Source organism: Papaver somniferum, chromosome 10 (genome assembly GCF_003573695.1).
Source record: "Papaver somniferum cultivar HN1 chromosome 10, ASM357369v1, whole genome shotgun sequence".
Lineage (NCBI taxonomy): Eukaryota > Viridiplantae > Streptophyta > Magnoliopsida > Ranunculales > Papaveraceae > Papaver > Papaver somniferum.
The window spans coordinates 83,420,795-83,427,804 of NC_039367.1; the positions used below are offsets into that span (position 1 = coordinate 83,420,795).

Consider the following 7,010-nt stretch of genomic DNA (forward strand, 5'->3'; position numbering starts at 1 on the left):
GACTTATTTATATTGCTGGAATTTTAGACACCATGACCCCATGAAGTGTGACAGTTGATGGAATCAAGCAGTGGGGAAGTGGAGATTGTGTTTGAAACCAGTTGCTCAACGTGTGGAGACTTGGTCGATTTTCCACCCACTACCTCGTCAATTCCTCCAACTGATTGCACGACTTGCTCACATTCCATTGTGTGTTTGAACACACGTGTCGTAGACTTCCAGACCAAAACCCTAAGTGATATCCCCCCTAAGTGACACGATTGACGTCTCGTGGTATGTTAGTCAATTGATGACTTCGTGGTTTGATGGGACGATGAGTCCATGTAGTTGCTGAGTTGAACATGATGTTCTGAAACTTATGAATTGAACATGTCATGAGACAGAGGTATAGTTCTTACGATGAAGTGAGCAAGTATTGCTCATTCGATGGATCGTTGAATATTGATTGTTGACCAATATTCCTTGGTTTGAGCAAATATTTATTATCTGAGCAAGTGTTGCTCATCTGATGGATTATTGGAAGCGTACCAAAAATATTAATTAGATTATTGGTCGTTGAACCGAGCATAATTAATAAAATTAATGACCATGAGGTCGTCGTAAAATTATTAAGGTTGGAATCTGGAATGATGATCCTTGGATTCAGAAACCCTAATTTGATCAATTGATGATCAATTCATGGTTCGTCAGAAGTTTAACCATGGGACGAAGGAGGGAGCGACTACATGGGACCGTGGATCAACCATGTAGTGTCCATATACTCGCATGAGCAAATACAAATAACTCCTGAAGAGTTGACGATTTATTGGTGAAAGAATGATTAAATGCTGGTTTAATCATTTATTCGAAAATGCTCATCTGAGCCTTAGGTGAGAAAACCTAATTAATTATGACGGAGTGAGGGACCGACCATGGGGTCATGAAACCGGCCCTGGGTAGTCACGTGACCGCCTGATGATCACTTCATGAAAATCCAAAGTGTTTGGAAGAGTCTTGGACCTAATACGTGCAATTGTGCAAATTAGGTCAAAACTGTGAAACTTGATGGGAATGGTTTCTGTAAGCCAAAGATCCAATCTTGGTCGGTCAAGATAGTGTGCTCGTGTCCCCAATGTGTCCGCGTCTCAGTCCTGAGAATTTTGATATTTTTTGGCGTGCAATTGAGCATCCATTCGAGAAAATATGCCAAAATTAGGGTTTCGACGAAACTGAGGAAATCACCATGAGATGATGGAAAACAACTATAAAATAAGGAATAAGGAGGCGTGGGACCGCCGAGGCCAAGGCATGGTCGGCCGCTCGTGACCACGATCCCGTGGTGCCATTTTTCTTAATTTTATAATATTTTTGATGATTTTATGAAGAATTCATGAATTTTAAGAAATTTGATGAATTTAGGGAGTTTCCATGAATTGAAGGAGTTTTCATGAGTTCAAGGAAGCAAAAAATATTAAAATAATAAAAACACGGGCAAGTGGGACCGTGGGGGCGTGGCCGGCTGGCTAGGGTCTCGGTCCCACGAGTTTTCATAATTTTTTATATTTTTTAAGTATTTTTCATGATTTGAGGGAATTTTTCGTAATTTGAGAGAAATACCATGAAATCAAGGGATTTGATGAATTCAATGAAAAATAAAATAAAATAATAAAACAAGGGGCGTGTGGGACCGGCTAGGGCATGGCCGGCTGGCTAGTGGCCCGATCCCACAAGTTTTCGTAATTTTATTTATTATTTGATGATTTGTGCAAAATACCATGAAATCAAGGAGTTTTTTTCATGAAATTAGAGAAATAATAATAAAAAATAATAATGAGGAACCGTTAGATGTTGGGACGGCTGGGACCAAGGCATGGTCGGTTGGCCAACGGTCACGCCCCACACTTCTTTCCTTAATTTTATATTATATTTTACGAATTTATGAAAATACCATGAAACGGAGGAGTTTCCTCGAGACGAAGGAGATTTGATAAAATGAGAGAATTTTCATCAAATCATGGAAAATAATAAAAATCCATTAAAAATATAAAACTGGCGTGGGATTGACCACGACATGGTCAGCTGGTCGTGTGTCCATGCTCCCAGCACCCTGGTCAATATTTTTAATTATTTATTATTTTCTTCCCTATTTTGCATAGGTTCATCGTTTCGTTGTATTTTGAAATACTTGTTCGTGCGGTGACTGTTAGTGTATCGTCGTTGAATACACTTTCACCATTTGAATCGAGACTTACTTAGAGGTAGCTCAGACACCCGGTTGTTGATTATTTATTACTAATTGTGGAATTCAGTGGAGAATAATTCACAAAACTGAGTAATAAGATGTTTATTATTAATTCATAGGATCAGCTGAGGATTCGACTACGAATTAAGAATAATAAAGTGAGCATTACCATTCCATGGGATCGTAGATTCGACCATAGAATCAGAGTAATTAAGTTTTATCTATTACCATTTATGAGACCAGCTGTGGATTCGATCATGAAATCGGAGTACTGAGATAATATAGTTATTGTTATTCTATGAGATCAAGCCGTGGATTCGATCATAGAATCAGAACAATTGTTTATTTCCATTCCATGGTACCAGTCGTGGATTCGACCATGGAATAGGAGAAATTTTTATTGCCATTCCATGGGACCAGTCGTGGATTCGACCATGGAATAGGAGCAATAATAGATTATTATGGGAATTCAGTAATGAATGTCACGGCAGAATTAATCTTAATTAGGAATAATTAACTTTGTGGCTCTATACTAGAAGAGAAAGCTGTCTAGAAGCATTAATTATCCCGATATGAGCTTGTCGGTAAGTCATATCCTTTATATAGTCAGGGTAAACTCGTTGTTTGTTCCTGAAGACTTTATCGCTCTATACTAGCAGAGCAAGCTGTCTAGGAGCCGTCCATCTCGTGATACTACATAGAAATAATCACTGAAAGTGTTCTGTATTCATGAGATATGTCGTTGTCCAGTCGTGAGACTACATATCTACATGTACTCTGAGAGAAAGTACTCTCCGTTGAGAATTCGATGAGAGATCCATGTCTCAATACTCACGTCTGATTGCTGGATCAGAGCTTCGTATAATTATGAGTTTACGATTTTATCCCTTGTCGAAAATCCACCATCTACATCAAGTCTCCTGCTTACTGAGGAAAGTTGTGTTCCTCAGTCAGAATTAAATGGTGACTTTCTGGCCATAAATAACAATACAAGTAATTGAACTTAGTCGTAAGTTGAGACGTTACCGGATTTAGAGAGAATGATCAAACCACAACTTGATGAAGGCTTAAATGTCATGATTGGGGCGTCGTTTGATGAGCATAAATTGGTGTTGAACCGCTGGTTTGGACGACGAGTCCGTGGTCGGTTAGGATTCGCGGGCCGGGCCCAATAAGGAAATCCTTGGAAAATTAGGTTTTGGAAATAAAAAATATTGTATAAAAGGAATTAATCCTTTTTTTTTAACTTTTCCACGTCCAGCTCTCCATCACCTCTCCTCCTTCACGCCAGCAGGAGAAGCTTGAAGTTGCGCCGCCACCTGATCGCCGCCGCTGTCGCCGCCAGTCGTCGTTGCCGTCGGCCAACTTTCGGCCGACCAGGTGCGTGCGTTTTTTTTTTTTTGATGTTTGATGATGTTGTGACCTTCATGAGTTGTTCATGTTTTTGGTCATGATGAAACCATATACATGTGTGTATATATTGGTGTGAGTTTTATGAAAAACCCTCGTTTTTGAAAACGTATGTTCGTTCGATCGTTAGTTTTGAAAACTAACTATAATCCCTGATTTAGGAGAGATTTTTTTTAATGTATGAACTTAGGTCCAGTGATAAAACTTAGTGTATGAGTTCTCATGTGTACCACGGTTTTATCATAAAAGGAGTAAATTTTCACGAAATCGAAATAATTCTTCGTTTTAAAGGCAAATTACGACGACTCGAAGGAAAATTCATATGATGAACTTGTGTCCAGTGATAAAATTTTGCTTATGAGATTTCATGTAAATACAAAACTTTATCATATGTATGAGATGTGAGCTTTCACAGTATTTTGAAATAAACCTTCGTTTTAAAGACAAATAACGACGATAAGAAGGAAAAATAATTTTTTTTATATATATGCAGCCGTGACATATATTGTGCAAAATATGATGATATATTTTATTTTCATGAGTTTTTTTTCATTAAATAAAATCCTTGAGAGTTTATGTATGAAAGTTGCATTAATTGCTGCTTTTTTCGAAAAATCAAAGCGTGTGTTTTGAGGAACCTTCGAAGATAGACAATATATTTATGATGAAATATTTTATTGTTATAAACTTCATAGGTCAGTTGTGTGAATATCCACATTATGAAAATTATGTCCGTGATTTCATGAAAAATCAGTTCCGGAAATTAATAAAGTTTCGTTCGTTTTTGCACTTTTCGAAGAGACGAACGATTTTGAGGTGTTAACTCTAGCATTACTATCACTATTGTTAGTGGAAGTATAAAAGGTAACATTTAAGAATTACCATTTTTGCTTGTATTTCCTTGATTTATATCTGGATGGCATACTGAAGTAGAATGTAGTGTGAACCTTTTCAGCTACTCAGCAAAGATGACCAATTCCCAAGCTGACGACGCCCCAAGGGAAGAGATGTGCGTTGATGATGATATCTCTAGAGATGATACATGCATGGATGAATCTTCTGTTGGGGGAGACGAAGACGAAACCCCTGGGATTAAGAATGTCCCGAACATAGATGATGCATTCTTAAGAGAAGATATTCCAGGAGCTGATCAAAATTTGAGGTCTCCAGCGTATCGTCTTTTGATAAATCATAGAACTGCTACTCAGAAGAAACTGGTGACTCCTAAGACAGTGATTCGGTTTTGCCTTGAACGAGGGATCTTCGCCCCATCAATCATAGAGTTTAAGCTTTCTCGACAACCTTTGGAGAAATTTGCTGTCTGGGCGAGGCATATGTTGGGTTTTCCTCATGCGAGAACTATGCTTGAACAGGCGCAGGTGACGAGATCTATTCAAGCTTCTGGAGAGTTGTTCATTTTTTCACGACGCAAGCGGTATTGTGGCTCTGTTTGCTCGTTGGTGCATCCCCACTCACACTTTCATATGTAGATGGGGAGAGTTCACCATTACCTTGGAAGACGTGGAAGCCACGATGCATCTCCCAATCACGGGCAATCTCCCTGGGGATCTTTCAGTTGAGGAGACCGTCGTTTCTCATGTCTTGACAGCTGCAATGGAGAAAGCGAATAAGGCTGGCAGTAAAGGATGTTATGCTTCCTAGTTGACACATTGGTGGCCCAAAGACGAGGTTTCAGATAAGCCCATCGACGATATGTTACCCATTGCTTCTTTCTTATGTTTATGGTTGTCTAGAGACATTTTTGAAGACAATGGAAACTTGTTGAAGCCTTTTGTGATTCCTTTTGCTATTAAGATGGCTCAAGGTGAGCAACTTCCGATAGGTAGTTTGTTCTTAGGCTCCTCGTATTACAACTTAGACTCCTTGATCATAGACTCCAGTGTGTCGAACGGCTCTATGAAGATTGAGTGTTATGCCAACACAATGTTTCTTCAAGCTTTGATGTGGGAGCAGTTCAAGAATTATGCGCCTATTCCACGTAATGTTCTGCAAGGACCGAGTACTGATGCGCGCCATACTTTCCCTGAGAAAGATAATGATAGGATCATGCGTTGGTCCACAAAGCAGCCTCGTTCTAAAGCACGCCTCATTGATGTGTTAGATGAAGAATCTGAGTTCAAATTCCGCCCGTGGGTGTCAGTCCCTGATTATATTTCTCAGCCGATGACTTTCAATATTGGAGAAAGTATGAGTTTGATATCTGGTGCGGATCTGAGTGATGGCGAGAGTAGAGCTGGCAAACCAAGCCAAAACCCGCGGGTTGGCCCGTCCCGTACCGTGAAAACCCGCACCCGTCCCGGATGGTAACTAAACAAGACGGGCGCGGGTTGTACAATTAGTGGCTTGTGAAGAAACGGGTTAACCCGTCCCGTACCGTGAAACCCGCGGGTTGGCCCGTAACCCGTAATTTCATACCCTGCTGAAACTGAAACACGTAGCTTGTTACGTGTCATCCAAATTTCCATCGTATAAAACGGAAAAACCCTATCTTTCTTCTTCGGTTCGGAGAGATTTCTCAAGTTGAGCTTCAGAGGAAGAAGAAGAAGCGGCTGCAAATCACAACATGGTAAGTCCCTCTTTCAATCAAATGAACCCTAAATCATGTTTCAATCTTCATGATAGATGTTGATTTATACAAGTTTATGATTTTGAATTTCTGGTGATTTTGTTTTGATTTCTGTAGACGTTTAAGCGAAGGAATGGTGGTCGTAACAAACATGGCCGTGGTCATGTTAACTTCATCCGTTGTTCAAACTGTGGTAACTAATTGATTTCATTTTCACATATTTGATTTGATTTTTTCTTGGGATCTAATATGAATGGATGTAGATTTTCTGATTCAGTAGTTGTTTTTTGTGGTGGTGGTGGTGATTTGGAATAGGATAAGGCAATCAAGAGATTTTTGGTGAGGAACATCGTTGAACAAGCTGCTGTTAGAGATGTTCAGGAAGCTTGTGTCTATGATGGTATGTGTTTTTTGGAAATGATTTTTTTTGTTTTTTGGATTGATTTTGGGTGTTTACTGTGATTTATAGATTGATTTTGATTTTGGGTGGGTGATTGATTCTTTATGTGTAGGATACACTTTTCCTAAATTGTACGCCAAGATGCTTTACTTTGTGTCATGTGCTATTCATTCTCATGTGGTGAGAGTTCGTTCTAGAGAGAAGAGGAGGAACCGTGACCCACCTCAACGTTTCAAGCATCGGGTATGTGCCCTGCACTTTTGTTTCTCATTATGTACATTAAACTTAAACTGCTTCCATTGATCATGCATACTATTAGGATCTCTATGCTTTGTGTATTAGTGGTTTAACCAGTTAGTATCCACAGTTGTGGACTATTGTGAATTTTTTTA

At 39.3% G+C, this 7,010-nt stretch overlaps 1 long non-coding RNA gene across 1 annotated transcript; it reads left to right on the plus strand.

Annotated features, from left to right (window-relative positions):
- Positions 1 to 6,090: 6,090 nt before the first annotated feature.
- On the plus strand, positions 6,091 to 6,760 carry LOC113317035. The gene is made up of 4 exons (XR_003343197.1): positions 6,091 to 6,218; positions 6,336 to 6,411; positions 6,534 to 6,618; positions 6,731 to 6,760. It is a non-coding gene; the product is annotated as an uncharacterized LOC113317035 (long non-coding RNA).
- Positions 6,761 to 7,010: the final 250 nt, after the last annotated feature.